Genomic DNA, 15,934 nt, shown 5'->3' with positions numbered 1-15,934 from the left:
AGAGTTTGTCATGTGTAAACTAACTGCTGTATATTACAATAGTACACTACACTTGGTAAACTACACAGTACATTACACTTCAGAAGTACTTCATTGGCTGTAAAGTGCTTTGCAACGTCCTGTAGTCAGAAAAGGTGTTCAGTCGAGCTTGTAACATGGCTCGTTTATGTTTGCTAGAATTGACATACATTCATATGCAGGGATCTGCTTTCTGCAAACAAAAGGAATAGGTTCAAGCCTTATGCCGTTTTTGAATTATCTGGAAGCATGGGGAGCCTAAAGTTCCCTGTTGCTTTCCCCATGGCAATACCTCAACCAATCAGAGTCAACTTGCCAACCAATCAGCACTCTTTTCTCCTGTAGTACAAATTGTTGTGATCATTTGAAATTTGGCATTCTAGCATTTGTCCTGATGAGTGCAAGACAAAGAGCTTTGGCAACATCTCTCTTTATTTCAAAAAATGCTTTTGCAAGCCATTTGTGAAAAGCAGCCTGAAATTAAAAAGAAGCAAACCAAATTGATTGTGATGCTCACACAGCGAGCGCTATTTTTGAAAAAGACAAATCAGTGTAATTTGAAATTTTCCATTGAGTTGACATCAATTTTTCTGCAGAAATCACATCCAAAGGATAGAGCAGATTGTTAGGAAGTGGAAGGCACACATTGTGATTCATTAAGTACTGAACCCAGCATCAGTAAAGATTTCAGCACAAGCACAATTCAACGCTTGATCATGGAGAAGATTTTAAAGGGTACGGTTGTTATGAGCAGGTATTAGTTTGGATGTTTTCATCCAATAATATGAGGGAGTTCTCCCAATGTCCTCGTCAACATTCACCCACTCTTCAACAAATACCATACAAGAACAGACCAAATGGAATCATGGTTGGGACGGCCCGTCCGTATTTTGACTCAATAAGCCACTTTATAAATGTAAACTTTATTGCCAATGATTGAAATGTGGCATAATGTCATTGCTGGAAGTAAAAATCTCAAGAAAGTTTCCACTATGTTTAATGTAACAAACACACAGGAAACAGAGGAAATATTCACACAGATGGCCATAAAATCCAATATAGAATCCCCCCATGCCTGAGTCTCAAATTACTCCCAATTATTTAATCTCATTGGGTAGATTTTCCTGCTTCTGCACCTTGGTATATTGGACTGCTCCGGCATAATGAATAGAGGAAATTTGGGTGAGCTGCACACCCCTGAGTGAGTACACCTAATTTGAAGCCCATTAAATATACATTTTTGGAGGATATGAAAACACACATCAAGGTGTGATTTACATGCTGGATTTAATTGTGCGTGATTTACCCACATATATTTGCAAAAATATTATGCCATACAGCCCAGTAAGCAGAAGGTGCTGTGAGCAGACTGGTGCCAGTCTTGTAATGAAAGCAAATACTTCATCATGGAGAATTTAGATCCCTTTAATTACAAATCACAGAATCACAGAATAGTTATGCTGTGGAAACAGAGTTTGCATTCAATATTTACCTCCCGCAGGTGGTGTTGTAAGAGATCATTTGCACACAATCTAGTTAAATTTGGATTACTTTAGCCTACCTCCAATCTTTATTACATTTTATGAAATGTCACTGTTAATTTTAAATAGGAATAAAAATATTCCATAATTTGGCGCTCTGCTTTTTTTCATTCAGGGGATGTGGGCATCATTGGCTAGGCCAGCACTTATTGCAAATGCCTAATTGCCCTTGAGAAGGTGGTGGTGAGTTGCCTTCTTGAACCGCTGCAGTCCATATAGTGTAGGTACACCCACAGTGCTGTTAGGGAGGGAGTTCCAGGATTTTGACCCTGCGACAGTGAAAGAACGGTGATATAGTTCCAAGTCAGGATGGTATGTGGCTTGGAGGGGAACCTGCAGGTGGTGGTGTTTTCATGCGCCTGCTGCCCTTGTCTTTCTAGGTGTTAGAGGCCAAGGGTTTGAATGGTGCTACTGAAGGAGCCTTGGAGAGTTGCTGCAATGCATTTTGTAGACAGTACACACTGCTGCCGCTGTGCATCCGTGGTGGAGGGGTTGAATATTTAAGGTAGTGAATGGGGTGCCAATCAAGCAGGTTGTTTTGTCCTGGATGATGTCAAGCTTCCTGAGTGTTGTTGGAGCTGCACTCAACCACACAAGTGGACGGTATTCCAGCACATTCCTAACTTGTGCCTTGAAGATGGTGGACAGGGTTTAGGGAGTCAGGAGGTGAGTTACTGTCTGGAGAGTTCCTAACCTCTGACCTGCTCTTGTAGCCATGGTATGTATATGGCTGGTCCAGTTCAGTTTCTGGTCAAAGATAACCCCCAGGATGTTGATACAGGAGAATTCAGAGATGGTAATGTTATTGAATGTCAAGGAGTGATGGTTAGATTCACTCATGTTGGAGATGATCATTGCCTGGCACTTATGTTACTTGCCATTTATCAGTCCAAGCCTGGATGTTGCCCAGGCCCTACTGGATATGGACATGGACTGCTTCAGTATCTGAGAATAGTGCAAAACATTGTGCAAACATCAGCAAACATGCCAATTCTGACCTTATGGTGGAGGGAAGGTCATTGAAACAGCTGAATATAGTTGCGCCTAGCAAAGTACCCTGAGGAACCTCTGCAGCGATATCCCAGAAATGAGATGATTGACCTCCAGCAACACAACCATCTTCCTTTGTGCTGGGTGTGACTGCAACCAGCAGAGAGTTTCCCCTTGATTCCTATTGACTCAAGTTTTGTTAGGGCTCCTTGATGCCACATTCGGTCAAATGCTGCCTTGATGTCAAGGACAGTCACTCTCACCTCACTTCTGGAGTTCAGCTCTTTTGTCCATGTTTGGCTGAAGACTGTATTGAGGTCAGGAGCTAAGTGGCCCTGGCCTAACCCAAACTGAGCATCAATGAGCAGGTTATTGCTATATTTACTGCCACTTGATAGCACTGTTGAAGACACTTTCTATCACTTTGCTGATGATAGAGAGGAGACTGATGGGGCAGTAATTGGCTGGGTTGGATATGTCCTGCCTTTTGTGGACAGGACATACATGGGCAATTTTCCACATTGTCAGGTAGTTGCCAGTTTTGTAGCCCTACTGGAACAGCTTGGCTAGGGGTACAACTAGTTCTGGACACGAGTCTTCAGTGCTATTGCTGGAATATTGTCAGGGCAATATCCAGTGTCTTCAGCCATTTCTTGGTATCATATGCAGTAAATTGAATTGGCTGAAGACTGGCACCTGTGATGCAGAGGACCTCAGGAGGGGACCGAGATGGATCATCCACTCGGCACTTCTGGCTGAAGATGGTTGCAAATCTTCAGCCTTGTCTTTTGCACTGATGTGCTGGGCTCCCCCACCATTGAGGATGGGGATATTTGTAGAGCCTCCTCCTCCTCCTCGTTCGTCGTTTAATTGTCTACTGCCATTCATGACTGGATGTGGCAGGACTGCAGAGCTCAGATCTGATCCTTTGGTTGCGGGATTGCTTACCTCTGTCTGTCATCTGCTGCTTCCACTGCTTGATGTGCAGGTAGACCTGTGTTGTAGCTTCACCAGGTTGACACATCATTTTAGGTATGCCAGGTGCTGCTCCTGGCATACTCTCTTGCATTCTTCATTGAACAACTAGGCAGGAGAGTTTCAGACAGCCCAAGTTCCTTGAAGGGTCAAGAATAATCTGGGTTGAAAACATAGCTAAAAGTCTGCCATATTGAAGTTTGACCATGATCTTAATGAGTGACGGAGGAAGCTCGAGGGGCCACATGACCCACTCCTGCTCCTATTTCTTATGTAATTCACCAAAGTCTGCAAACGCTACAATTCTAACTCTATCACTACTAACTGCTGTCTTTATTCAGCTTCTTCATGCTGCAAAATTATGGAACATGTCTATTAATTCAGCTCCCTCACAGTCAGCTTTAGTAAGAGAATATACTAATTCAGCTTCCTCACTCTGTTGACTTCAGTGATTATATTTGTTAATTCAGTTCTCCAGCACTATTGTGATCAGGTTTCTCCATCCAACTCCCATACATTATGCTTTTCCATAGCTTTAATTAATGTTTTGTTTGGGTTAGTGCACACATAAGCAATGATGTGACGATTTCATGTGATTGATTGCACCAGTTGCATAACTCAAATACAGCCTCATATGTTGCTAGATTGTCCTTATTCACTTCAGTGGTAAGGATCAGCTCTGAATTGGTAGTAACTTTTGAACTACACAAGGGAGAAGAAAACAGCAGAGAACTAAGTTGGGAATTTTTACCACATTTGTGAGGTACCATTTATCGGGCAAAACTGTTGCCCTCTTTTACATCTTTTATTGTGCCAAATTGCACCACACAATTTTTTTAAAAATTGGCAGCAATTGAGAAATAGCTAAGACATAGTAAGGCATCCAGATCAAGGAGATACTCTGTTGTTGGGCATTTCTCAGTGCAACCAGTTGCCATAGATGCAAAGGATAGTCCTTTTTTTATTGAAGAAAAAAATCCAGGCACAATGGGCATGAAGGCATCATTACTGCTTCCTGGATAATGACCATTGAAAGTAATAGTGATGTTTCAGCGGTGAGATATCCACCTGGGTCATAACTGAGTGCAAGCTCTTTGTGTTCAGGGCATGGGTTTGATATGTGAGGCCTCATGGGTACCATCTTTGATGCTTTCTGTGTACAAGACCCTGTAACTCAGCGAATGCTCTGTATTCTTTCTAGCTGAGGCCATTTGTCCACAGGAAACATTACGAAGATGCTGTGTTTTTTTTTATTCATTGGATGTGGGTGTCACTGGCTAGGGCAGCATTTATTGCCCATCCCAAATTGATGCCCCTTGCTCAGAGGGCATTTAAGAGCCAGGAGTCACATGTAGGACCAGGTAAGGATGACAGATTTCCTTCCCTGAAGTCATTAGTGAACCAGATGGGGTTTTACATAAATTGACAATGGTTCCATGATCATCGTTAAACTTTTAATTCCAGATTTTTATTAAATTCAAATTCCACCATCTGCCAAGGTGGGATTTGAAACCTGGTCCCCAGAGCATTACCCTGGATTACTAGTCCAGTGATAATACCACTACACCATTGCCTCCTCGCAAGTATATAGTGTTTGTCATTTTCTTGTGGTATTGCATGTCAAACTAATGTGTCAACTGTCCCTGGGATGGCTTGGATGGATCCAAAGCTTCATGTTGTGAATACCTTCACTTCTGGACAAATAGCCGTCCCTGTTCCAGATGTTGGCTGCTGCTGGTACTGCTCTGTGACAACCTGTCTTGTGAACTCCTCTTACATGTGCAGGAGTCTATGAACGCAGATCCTGGGATAGTTTGGGCTTCAGATAAAACAATTCTGGTGTCTCAGCATTCATTTTGTTCCTTGCCAATTCCTCTTCCTCATCTAAATCCCCAACAGAATACTGCATTCATATTTAACACTTTGTGTAGTTCAACTGGAATGGCAACAGCAACCAAGAATAACAATGAAAAGATTCGCTAGTTTTTTTTTAAATGTAGAAAACCTACCTCTCTTTGAACTTGTAGCTAAGTTCTATGCCTGACATCACCATCAAGTCTAGTGATATAGAACATGCAGCTTAAAGAACTTGTACAAAAATACTATTTGATTCTTGTTACTTGTCACATTTATGGAGTGAAACCATCAGTATCTTGATATGGTAGCATATAGTCTGCACACTTAGACTGATGAACATTTGGCAAAGTACACTCTTCAATGTTGCACCAAGTGTATAATAAAGAGCAATAGAAGAAACTTGGCAAGCCAACCTATTTGCCAATTAGCTATCAGTGCTCATGACTATTAAAGAGTAAATTGGACAGCAAGTTCTGGTGAACATGCACACAGTTAGGGAAATCAGGAATTTTCTGTCTGAATTGCCCTGCTCCACTGTAAGGGTAACTTGCTGAGAGAGTCAGAATTCACATTCATGGAATGGCATGAAGTTGCTGTACTTACATGATGAATATCCACTAAACTCAACAGAGGTCTGTCCATCAACATCCAGGAGGTTACCATTGACCAGAAACTTAAGTGAACCAGCCATATAAATCTTGTGGCTACAATATTAGGTCAGAGGCTGGAAATTCTGCGGTGAGTAACTTACCCCCTGACTCCTCAAAGCCTGTCCAACACCTTAGTCAGGAGGGTGATGGAATATTTTCCACTTGTCTGAATGAGTGCAGCTCCAACAATACTCAAGAAGCTCGTGCCATCCAGGACAAAGCAGCCTGCTTGATTGGCGCCTCAATCACCACCATGAACATTTACTCCTTCCACCACCAATGCACAGTGGCAGCAGTATGTACCATCTATAAGATGCACTGCAGCAACTTACCAAGTTTCCTTCGTCAGCACCTTCTAAACCTGCAACCTCTATCATCTAGAAGGACAAGGACACCAGATGCATGAAAAAAGATCCCCAACACCACCCCCACCCCCACTCCCCATCTACATCACACATCATCCTGACTTGGAAATATATTACTGTTCTTTCACTGTTGCTGGGTTAAAATCCTGGAACTCTCTCCCTAACAGCACTGTGGGTGTACCTACACCACATGGACTGCAGCAGTTCAAGAAGGCAGCTCACCACCACCTTCTCAAGGGCAACTAGGAATAGGCAATAAATGCCGGCCCAGCCAGCAACACCCGACATCCCGTGAATGAAATAAAAAGAACTAATCCAAGTAAACTTTTAATAGATAAGTCTTAATTACTGCCAAACACCTTTCTGGAACTGAAAATTATTTTTAGAAGTGTGGAGCCTCTTTCCGTCAAATTCTAATTATTGTTGGAGATCTTTTTTAAATTAGTTTTATTTTTCTTGCCTTTTCTTTCTCTTTTATCTCTGTCTCTATATCTCTCTTAATCCCATCATTTTCCCCCTCCCTTTATTTCACATTCTATACCTGATTTGACATTGAATGGAATATTCTAATTGCCACTTCAGACCCTGCATGCCTCATTAACAATTCTTCTCTGTGTTTAGTTAAGGGTTGCTTGCCCTGTTCGGGTAGGTCCCCAATTCCCTGTAGAGGGCACTGCATCAAAATCATTCACTAATCACAGTGAGCTCCAGTGCAAAATCCCATACAAAACCTGTGGGTAAGTATAATGAACGGTTGGCACTCATTCACTGCTCAGATTGAAATCTGATCCATTAACATGTTGTGGTATGCTTGCACACTTACCATTGCAATATTCCATAGGCCATAAAATATCTTCCCTGGAAAATAAAGAGGAGGACATTTTGCTGCAGCAATGCAAAGCCCTGGTTAAACCAAAATTGGAGTACTGTGTACAATTCATAGAAAGGATGTTTTGGCCTTGGATAGAATGCAGCACAAATTCACACACAATGTTACCAAGAATCCAAGGTTTAGATTATGAAGAAAGATTACATAAAGTAGGTTTGTATTCTCTGAAATTTACAAGGTTGAGGGATGATTTGATTGGGGTGTTTCGGATTTTGAAAGGTATTCACAGGGTGAATGGGGACATGTTATTTCCTCTTGCAGGGAATGTATGACACGAGACATGACCTTCAAATCAAAGCCAAACCATTCCGGAGAGAAGTAAGAAAAACTTATTCACATAAAGGGCAACAGAAGTATGGAACTCTCCCCCTCAAAAAAAAAGAGTAGATGCTGGCTCAATTAGTAATTTTAAATCTGAAACTGATAGATGTTTGCCAGCTGACGGTATAAAAGGATATGGAGCCAATGCAGGTGGATGGAAGTAAGATAAAGGTCAGTCATAATCTCATTGAATGGTGGAATAGGCTCTGCTTCTGCTTTAGCTGTGTCAGCACCACAGACTAATATCTGTATTCCGCGAACATTTACATGGGTAGCGCTAGCTAAACCAGGCATGACCTGCTGGGATGGTAGTCCTAATAATGAAAACCTTTAAATGGAAATAATCCAAAGATGGGTCATGAAGATTTCAAGTGATGGGGCTGTGACTAATTCCTTTGGCAACTTATTCCATTGTGGGCTTGTCCTTGGGAAGAAAGATTGTTGATATGCTAGGCAGAATCATCCCAGATTTGCACTAAGTGTGGTGGTGGGCAGGTAAAATGACGTTTCTCACGCCATATCATCCAAAATCTGCCGCATTAATTGTGCACTCCCGGGAAACACACTGTTTCCATGGCGGGCCGGCGGGCTCTCATTCACCCGCTACGCCATCAGCTCGCTGCTTCATCACGCCAGTGCCATGTTCAAAGTGCAGCCGCGTGCACACATCTCAATGCATCCAGCCCAGGACTGCCCCGAAAGGCAAAAACACTGCAGCAGCCACCCCCCCCCACCCCCCCACCCCCCGACAACCCCCCCCCCCCCCCAACCCCGCTTCAGTGACGTGTCCCTCAAGCACCTTTTGAATGCAGTGGAGGCCCACCGTGATGTCCCCTAGCCCCGCTCTGGCTGCAGGATGGGCAGCGGCATCACCAATCCAGCATGGGAGGAGGTGGCAGTAGTGGTCAACCCAGCAAAAGAGGGCAGCCACCCAGTGCCACGACAGGATGAATGGTCTCATCTGTGCCACCAGGGTAACTTATTCTTCTCATCACCTTCAACTCACACATTCCCAAACCCATCACACATCCGCAGGGATCTCACACCTCAAGGAATAACACCACTAACTCTCACACACACCCTCACATCTCCATCAGGTTCATATCCTCTCCAGCTCGCATCCTCATCCTGTCTATGTCTCCGCTCACCATACAAGCATTCCACTCAGTGCCATGTGTCCTGCTCACACTCTCTCTATCTGTTTTCATGCAGGAGAAGCCTGTTCACATCAGCAGGAAGAGGTCCCAGACCGGGGATGGAGTGGCCCACATTAAGCTCCTCACTCACTTTGAGGAGTGTGCCATCTTGGTGAGGACATGGACTGTGCCTGCAGTGACAGTGAGGTTGGCGGTGAACACCCTCGTGAGGATCCTGTACCATATCATCCCTCTCTCAATGCAAATGTGAGTGATCTCTCTCCTTTTTTTGACTCTGCTGCCATGCACTACTTACCTCTACTTCGGTTCACAGGGATCTCTGGCAAGCGACCGACACCCTCAGCCAGCCAGTCCCTCAGCTCCATCCAGGTCCTCACCTCCACCCAAGAGGACACCTCCTCCATTGAAGAGCTGGAAATAAGCAGCCTGGATGACCCGTCAAAGCACTTACCCACACCCTGCACTGGCTCAGAGACACATAACTCAGTGTGAGAGCTGTAGAGCAGGTTTGGCTTCACAACCTGGTGGTCACCACATGGGCACATGTTCACCGCAGGAGAAGGCTGCTTTGGCCAAGCTCCCTGGCACACTGCTGGGCAGAAGGCATCTGTGAGGTCCGAGTCAGATGACGAGCCTCTGGATTTGGCCTTCCGACTTATCCTGGAAAATCAGCAGAAGGCGGAGAAGCCCTCAACAAAGTGGCATGTGAGTCAGTGGGGTGCGTCTGCCTGCTCTCTGAAGTGGTGCCCACGTGCCCATATGGAGGTCTCCATGGGGAGGATGGCAAATGCCATGGAGACCCTGGACCAGCAGAACGTGGAGATGTGTTCAGACCTGCACTCCCTCGCGGGAGCCATGGGTGAGTTCCTGCAGTGACGTCGAGAGAGGGAAATGGGGTACCTCGACGTCCCTCCAGGTGCTCCTTCCCCTTGAGGAGTCAGGCCAGGGCCCCTGGGCAGCTGAAGGGAGGAGGAGAGGCAGCTGGACACCCCTGGGTCATCCACTCAGGAATCTCAGAGGCTGTCTTCTCCCTCCGAGTCCCCTTTGCCTGTGAGACCCTCAACCTCATCCTCTGTCACCGCGGAGGGAGCAGCTGGCCAACGAGTGATTCTGGAGGGAGAAGTGTGTGTGGCCGGGCCTTTTGGAGCCTTGTGCAAGCACTCTCCCACGCACACAGATCCTTCACGCATCATATTCTTCTCCATGTCCTGAGAATTTTCATGCTGCCTGCTGGGGTTCACTTTCAGTTGTCCATCTGAGCTGACCTGCATTTCACCCACCACAACTGTTGTTTCACTTTCGATTTAGACAACATGGTCTTGATGCGGTTTTTCTCCTCCCCCCAGTCACCCATTTCCTTTCCCCCATCACTGTTGACACCCTGGCATCACCTCCCACCTCCCCTCTGTGACCTACCAGCTACAACCCTTTTCTTCAGGGATGTGCAAATGAATGTGTATGTTCCCTTCCTTCCTTAAAAATCCCACCCCCATCCACATTCACCTCCCCGACCTCCTTCTTCCCACCCCCAGGATCCATGTCTGCCTCTGAGTCCCCACCAAACACCCTCGCTGTCCCTTCTACCCCTACAGTCAAACCTTCATCCTCCCACTCTACCCCCTCACTCTGCCCTCAGTCATTCTCACCATCCCCTTGTTCTACGTCCATCCTCAGTTCACTCCCCAGGAGGCAGTCATGAGCTCATCAGATCCCTCCCTTGCATATTCACCTGAACATCTCTCCTCTCCGGACCCCTTCCCCCCTTGGAACTCCTTCCTCTACTCTGCCTTAGTCCTCTCCCCCCAGTGGACTGCAACCCGCTTAGTCCTTCCCACTTCCTGACTCCATTAGACACCCTTACTTCTTGCTCCCGCTTTACTTCTTCCTCCACTCTTAGTCCTTCCCTGTTCCCAACTCCTTCCTCCACCCTTACTTCTTCCTCCTGCCGTACTCCCTCCCCTCTCCACACTCCTTCCTCCCCACGGACTCCCTTCCCGCTCCGCACTTCTTCTCCCCTCCAAACTCCTTTACTTACACCTATCTTCCCAGTTTCCATCTTTTCCCCTGTTACCTGCTCCTCCCTCCGCACTCCTTCTCCACCAACCTCCCCCCGACACCTTCATTCCCCTCTCCCTACCTCACCCCATCCTGACACCTCTTCCTTTCCCAGTTGATCCGAGACCTTCCTTTCCACCGCCTCAATCATCATCCGTTGTGAGCAGACCCACTATGGTGACTTTCCACCTTCCGTGAGCTGCTTTGTAGCAGAGCCATCTCCATGAGAATCCACCCAGCATTCCGTGGACATTCCTCCAGGATCCGATTGCTGTTGGGCTCCAGCATCTTCTGCTCCTAGGATGCCTGTGATGTGAGCAAGGCCCTGGCGGTAAGTCCCGACTCTTGCACGTCACACTTGTCAAGACGTGTTCTGAACCAGTGTGCAATCACACCGACGTGGGTGGACGATCCAGTGGTGGGAGGGTGGGGGGGAGCGGATGATGTATTACAGTGAGGTTCCCGATGTCGGATGGCAGGGGGAACGCGGTCCTCCATCGACAGGCTGCGCGGCCGATCGCAAACTGGTTTCATGACATCGTGAAACCGATTTCTGGCCTTCTCACCATATTGTCCGCTCATGCTGCCAAACACGCCCGACGCCAGCGGGCACGGAAAATTCCGCCCACTGTCTTGGCAACAAATGGTCTTTATACTTTGCATGAATATCTACCTCGTGTTTCTGTTTCTGTCAATTCCCACCAGTCCATTCCATGTTTTATTGAACTTGGTCAGTCTGTTGTTTTCCCTCCTTTGTTGTATTGATTCCCATTCCAATTCTTTGATCAAGGACGTGGCACTGGTGTGTTTTCCATACTGATTTATATGGGATCATGCAGCACTTCTTTGGATCTTTTCACTCTTATTTTTATCTCTTGCCATATAAGGATCCCACACACAACTTACGTACTCCAGGATTGGATGAACAAATGGCAGCATTGGCGGAGAAGAAAAGAGTTGACGTTTTGAGTCCTCATGACCCTTCATGAAGGGTCATGAGGACTCGAAACGTCAACTCTTTTCTTCTCCGCCGATGCTGCCAGACCAGCTGAGTTTTTCCAGAAAATTCTGTTTTTGTTTTTGGATTTCCAGCATCTGCAGTTTTTTGTTTTTATCTGTTTGGATGAACAAATGTTTGGTAAGCTATAACTCTGATATTTTTGTTGCAATACCAAAGATTCCTCCTCAGAAATCTAAGAAAACTGTTTGCTTTGGATGTTATCACTGATTGTTTTAATATGAACCCCAGGTATGGTTCTGTTGGCTGAATGGTGTATGTTCCTATACTCCTGTGTTTTGTTCCTTACTTGTTCACTGGCTCAGCTAGAAGAGATCGCACTGCTGATATTTCATTGCAAGGTGACATTCTCCTGCTTCACTTGAGGGGTTCCTGCAACAGGGAATCCAACACTTCACCATTGAATGCCCCCAACCGTTTATACCATGCAGAAGCACAACTTTAAAAGCTTTCAACGTAGCTTCCATACCTGGCCTCAATCCCAGGGCCCTAAACACTGGGAATGCCATCAAGGTATTTGAGCTGAGCTTGCATTACTGGGTAAACTCATCCTCTTAGCGACAATGCACAAGCAGTGTGTGATAGGCTGAAATCCACCTGCCACCACAGGGCCCATGTTATCATTCCTAAAGGTGAGTGGGAGCTGCATTAGCACACAATTACTGGGTCTGATAGCCTGAGGGCACAACAGTTAATGAATCTGATAGTGTGAGGGAGTTGAATTAATACAGTCATTGATCCTCACAGTGTGAAGGTGCTGAATTAATAGAAATAGCATTTGATGCGACACCGTGAAGGAGCTTAATAGGTACATCCAATCCCTCAGATCAAATGAACGAATGAGCATAACTGAGTGCCTGAAGAGGCTTGCCATCAATGTCTACACATCAGCAGGAGGCTGTCACTTAGCCATGCTATCTACTGGATTTTGACCTGAGACTGCATTCTGCACAGTTACAGCTTTGCCCACTGTAGGTAGCTGCACTGCCCTTCAAGCTGCTACTGACGCCATTTGCCAGGTCAGCTTGCTATCCACATACTGGGGGAAGGCAGCGGTGTAGTGGTAATATCAGTACGGTCCTCATTTAGGCTAATGCTCTGGGGGCAAAGGTTCAAATCCAACCACAGCAGGTGGTGGATTTTAAATTTGATTAATTAAAATCTGGAATATTAAAAAATAACTCCTCTCGGTAATGGCGATCATGACAACTGACATTGATTGTCCTAAAAACCCATCTGGTTCACTAATGTCCTTTAGGGAAGGAAATCTGCCATCCTTACCTGGTCTGGCCTACATGTGACTCCAGACCCCCGCAGCAAGGTGGTTGACTCTTGACTGCCCTCTGAAATGGCCTAGCAAGCTACCTAGTCCAAGGGCAATTAGGGATGGGTAACAAATGCTGGTCTTTCCAGAGTGTCTCACATACCATGAAAGAATAAATTAAAACAAGCATTTGGTCACAATTTTGTTTGTCAGAGGTGACATTGTTACTTTCCCCAAGGAAAGGAGGGAACAATTTGAGAGGGTACAATCTACCATGAAACTGGCACTACTGTGCCCGCAAACAGTGGGCCATTTTTTGAACTGATTAGAGAATCTCTCCTATTTGGACTCCCTCTCTGTATCTCTCAACATCCTTTTTGCAGCGCTATGAGGGTACAGTGGGGGAATGGGATTGGTTGAATTGCTCCATTGAGAGCTAGCATGGACTTGATGGCTGAATGGCCTCCTTCTGTGGCGTGATGACTATGACTTTGTGATTCTATGGCTGTATGATCAGTAGGAGGTTTGTGACGGGAGGGGTGGTGGGGGTGGTGGGGGGATGTTGTTATGCTCAATGTTTCTCTCTCCTCACAGACATGTGCTATACCCCAGCTGAAATCATCATCCCAGATTTGCACTAAGTGCAGTCATGGTTGTGACGTTTTACCCGCCGGCCGCCATGGTGAATTTTTGCGCCATATCATCCCCTTTACGCCTGATTAATTATGCAGTCATGGGGAAACATGCCAGATCGCTAGTGGCCGGCCCCCGATTTGCCCACCATGGTATTTCCTCACTGCTTCCTCACTCTGAGTGCCATATTTAAACTGCAGCTGCGCACACAGATACCAATGTTTGCTGCTCAGGACAGCTCCAGTGAAGACATCGCCCCAAAAGCCAAGAGGAGCGCAGACCCCCAACACAGTAAAGCATCCCTGGGACTCCTTTTGGATGTGGTAGAGGCTTGCCACAATGTTCTCTAGTCATTCTCTGGCCGCAAGAGGCCCATCAGCCTCACCACTCCGGCTTGGGAGGTGGTGGCAGAGCTGATCAGTGCCAATGCTGTACACAAGAAGTCAGCCATCCAGCGCAGAAAACGGATAAATGATCTCATCCGTGCCGCCAGCGTAAGTCAGCCATCTTATCACTCTAAACTCACACACTCACAAGCCCATCACACATTCACTGGCAAATCACTCACTGCCAGCTCAAGGGACATCACCACTCAATCTCTCACACACACCCTCACACATCCATCTGGCTTCATCTCCTCTGGAGATCACCTCCTCATCCCGGACTCCACTCAGCCCACAAAGCATGCCTGGCATCCTTCTCATTCGGCCTGGCATGCGCCTTGCTCGCACTCTCTCCATCTGTCTTTATGCAGGACAAGATCCCGCACAATCGACGGGAGAGGTCCCAGAGCAGGGGTGGAGTGCCCGACATCAAGGTCCTCACTCCGTTTGAGAGTGGCGCGTTGGAGCTGGCCGGACAGGATGTGGACTGTTCCTGCAGCAATGGTGAGGTCGGCGACTAGCATCCGCGTGAGGATCCTGCGGCACATCATCCCTCTCTCAACATTACCCTGAGTCCATTGTTCTGTGTGTAGCATGGCTTCCAAGCACTAATAATCTCCACTTTCTCTCCTAGGCACATCTGACACGACGCCCTCAGGCAAACCTGACCCTGACTCCAGTGCCAAGAGCACCTCGGATGAGGATCCTGGGGACAGCACCGTTGAAGACCCATCACAGCGCTCACCCACACTCTCCACCAGCACAGCAACACACACCTTGGTGGGACCTAGCTGTAGAGCAGCCTCATGATCATAACCTGGTGAGCACAGCACACAATCTTTTCCTCAGCAGGTGGATACAGATACATCTGAGGCCGTTGGCACTCAGAGGACTGCTGGAGGGAAGGAATCTACTTAGTCCGAGTCAGATGATGACCTCTGGACTTGGTCTTCAATCAGTTGTCGGAGCTGCAAAGACAATCATGAGAACATCAGGAAGGGATGTCTGGTGCACTCCACAGATTGCAAGGGAAGATGGAGAAATCCGTCTGCTTTCAGTCTGAGGTAATAGCACCGGCTTGCTGACACATGGAGGTCAACACTGGCAGGATGGTGCCCACCATGGACGCATTGGTCTCGGTCATCCGTCGCTGATGCCATAGTTGGCCTCCAGCAGTTTCAATGTGAGAGGGGAGCAGGGCAGCCCGATCTCACTCCAACTTCCCCTTCTCCTCAAGGAGTCAGACAGGAGTCGCCAGGCACCCATAGGCAGGAGGGCCGGCAGCTTGACACCCCAGAGCCATCCACCCAGATAACTCTGGGAATATAAGCTTTTGGACTCGAACTCAAGTTCTGTCGAAGGGTCACGAGGACTCGAAACGTCAACTCTTTTCTTCTCCGCCGATGCTGCCAGACCTGCTGAGTTTTTCCAGGTAATTCTGTTTTTGTTTTGGATTTCCAGCATCCGCAGTTTTTTTGTTTTTAACTCTGGGAATATCTGGCCGATCCAAATCCCTTCTTCCTGTGACCCCATCGTCTCCACAGGCCAAGGAGGGTGCATTTGGCCCATAGCTGGATACTCAAAGCAGGCCAGGGCCTCCAGGTCTAGGCCCTCCAGAGGACACCTGAAAAAGTCATCACAGACAATAGGGTGTAGCAGTCAGCAGGCTGCCTCCATCTCCACTGTGGATTTCAGGGGAGCACGAAGGTGTAGCGGCAGGGTTAGAAAGGTTAAGATGATGTAACTCTTTTGACCACGGGTGTTAATCACATGTACATAATGTTCACTATTGTCAATAAACTCCCAAGAATGTCTCCT

Source organism: Carcharodon carcharias, chromosome 23 (assembly GCF_017639515.1).
Source record: "Carcharodon carcharias isolate sCarCar2 chromosome 23, sCarCar2.pri, whole genome shotgun sequence".
Lineage (NCBI taxonomy): Eukaryota > Metazoa > Chordata > Chondrichthyes > Lamniformes > Lamnidae > Carcharodon > Carcharodon carcharias.
The sequence above is the reverse complement of the archived record's forward strand: the minus strand, read 5'-3'. Positions refer to the sequence as shown.